At 54.7% G+C, this 2,825-nt stretch overlaps 1 pseudogene; it reads right to left on the bottom strand.

Moving 5' to 3' along the window:
• Nucleotides 1-517: 517 nt before the first annotated feature.
• LOC149357039 (uncharacterized) lies at nt 518-2,434 on the bottom strand (annotated as a pseudogene).
• Nucleotides 2,435-2,825: the final 391 nt, after the last annotated feature.

Below are 2,825 nucleotides of genomic sequence, written 5' to 3'. Positions count from 1 at the left end.
TGCGGTCCCTTAGGGGTATTTTTAATGCTTTTGCTGTTCGCCTGGATGGCCTTCGCCAGACGATCAGTCCAGTCAGTAACAGTACAGCAGGGGTAACCGGGATCGAACCCAGTCGCGGCGGCCTGCGCTTCGATGAAGGCAAAACACAAAAAGCGCCCGTGTGCTGTGCGGTGTAAATGCTAGTTAAAGATCCCAGGGTGGTCGAAATTAATCCGGAGCCCTCCACAACGGCCCCTCCTACTCTCTTACGCCTTTCACTCCCACCTTCCTCCCTTCCTTCACGGTGCGGTTGGGGCTTCCACCGAGATATGTGAGATAGATACAGCGTCACTTCCTTTCCTCAAAACCACGTATTTAGAGGTGCATATAGAAGGCAAAGTCACCAAATTACAAGTTTCTATTTCACCAGAGAGAGAGAGAAACTTTATTACAACAGGAATTCGGGGCATGCCCCAGGGTCCCCGCACAACCCCACTTCTATAGTGCCTAAAATATTCTAGGCACTATACCACTGCACTCAAGTGTTTATGTTCCTAAGGTCCATAACACTGGCAGCCCGGTTGGTGGCGATGGTCTGCACGGCCGGGTCCTCCGAGCGCAGCAGGGTCTCCCAGTCCTCCCAGGTCTTGAAGTTCTCTAGGTCCCGAGGGGGAGGGTCCGCCGGGCAGAGGGAAAGGGGGTGGAGGGAAGAAGCGAAGGGTTCTGGGCATATGGCGCGTGCTGGAGTGGGGAAGGAGGGATGATAGGGGGCTAAGGTAAGGGGTAAGGGGAGTGTGTGTATCTGTAGTCTGCGCCAGAGTGTTGCGTGTTTGTTATCTAGGGAGGGGTGGGGCGGGGGGTAGAGCTGGCGTGAGGCTCTGTATGTCTGCGTCAGCTCGCTGAATGAGTGCATGCACTCCTTCGCGAATCCCCGATCCGAGGCCACCTGAGCCCGGTTTAAAGAACCTCGGGCTGAAAGGTTGGTAGCCTCGTTTCCGGGATTCCCGGAGTGCGCAGGCACCCATATCAACTCCACTTGGCGGGGAGGGGGTGCATCGGGTGAGTCCAGCTTGTCACTAAAGTCACTAAAGTCACTAAAAATATACCGGGCTTCCGTGCGAGTGATAGCGAGTGCGATGGCGGCTTCCTCTGCAGCCTCTGGGGATGTGTCTGGAGGGAGAGGTAGTGTGAGGAGAGTGGATGAAGAGGAGTCCATCACAGCTGCTGTCGCTTCATCACCCGTGCAGGCAGCGTCCACCCATACGGCGTCGGGCTCGGAGCCGTACGTTCGATGGATTGCCTTCGCACGGGCTCTCCGGCGCTGCTCATGGTGGGACGGGTGCATATTCCTCAGGAGAGGCCTGATGAGGAGCTCCCGGTGAAGGGGCCGTGGGATAGTGAGGAGGGTTGGGTCGTTGGCCGGTATTCTGATTCCGAGGGAATCCAGGATATACCGGCATGTGGAAGTTTGTGTGAACCTGATGTATTGGGCCTGTCGGTGGACTTCCATCAGTTCCCCGATCGTGTTGTGGAGGCCCAGGCCTAGTAATCTGTCTGTGGGTGTGTTGAGGGGAAGATGAAGGGCTGCCTCGAATCTCTTGCGAATCAAGGCATCCAAAGCGTTTATGTGATCATTGGATAGTTGAAGGCTGAGGACAAAGGCATGAATGAGCCGACATAGGTCGCGCTCTTTCAAGCCTCTATGATGTCCCTATACCCTGCGGATGAGGTGCGATATCGCGCCTATAACCTGTTTAAGTTTCTTGAGGGTGGTGGTGTTTTTGCCATCGCTCTGGCTGTGCAGGCCCAATACACGGAGGGTGTCAACCTCAGGTACCGGATCACCATTCAGTTCAATGGCAATGGGGGAGCGGGGAGAGCGACGGTTCTTAGGCCGGATGAGGAGCAGTTCGGACTTCTCTGGGGAGCAAGACAGTCCGATGGTTCGTGCATAATTTTGGGTGAGGGTGGCTGCTTTCTGTAAGGTGTTCTCTATGCCACCGTCACTGCCGTGGGAGGTCCACGGGGTGATATTGTCGGCATAAAGAGTGTGCTTCAGGTGGGGAATAGTGGCCAATTTTCGGGCGAGGGGGATGAGGGTAATGTTAAACAAAAAGGAGGAAAGGACGGACCCTTGAGGGGTGCCGATACTCTGAAGCGTGTAGGAGGGGAAAGACAGAGGGCTGAAGTGTATCTCAGCCGTGCGGTCAGTGAGGAATGCTTGAATGTAGGCGTACGTGCGCACACCCACATTCAATGGGGATAGAGCAGTCAAAATCGCCTGATGTTCAATGCGATCAAAAGAGTTGGAGAGATCCAAAGCTAAGACTGCCTTGGTGTGACCTGGAAGAAGCGGGTCGAAAATGTCGTGTGTGGGTTGCAGCATGGCGTTCTGGGCGGATAGATGGTGGCGAAATCCCACGATGCTATGCGGGTAAAGATTGTTATCCGCCATGTGACTTGTGAGTCTCGCTAACACAACATGCTCGTGGAGCTTCCCTAGGCATGAGGTGAGCGAAATCGGGCGAAGGTTCTGTAGTGTAAGTGGTTTGTTGGGTTTTGGTATGAATATTAACTTCGCGTGGCGCCAGGACTGCGGAAGCTTACCCTCCTTCCATCAATGGTTGAAGTATTTCGTAATGTGGGTGATCGATTGGTCATCCAGATTACGGAGCATGGAGTTTGTGATTTGTTCTGCACCAGGTGCAGAGTTGGCGCGGAGAGTCAGGAGGGCCGCTCTGACTTCCATCTCCGTGATGTCGGAGTCGAGTGTGGGATTTGCCTGGCCTGTGTAGTAGGGCAGAGGTGTGGGGGCGCCTGGAGAGGTGTACATGGTTTGAAGTGTG

This window comes from Amblyomma mixtum, chromosome 3 (assembly GCF_055824585.1).
Source record: "Amblyomma mixtum isolate Tamu chromosome 3, ASM5582458v1, whole genome shotgun sequence".
In the NCBI taxonomy this organism is placed as follows: Eukaryota; Metazoa; Arthropoda; class Arachnida; order Ixodida; family Ixodidae; genus Amblyomma; species Amblyomma mixtum.
The sequence above is the reverse complement of the archived record's forward strand: the minus strand, read 5'-3'. Positions and strand labels throughout refer to the sequence as shown.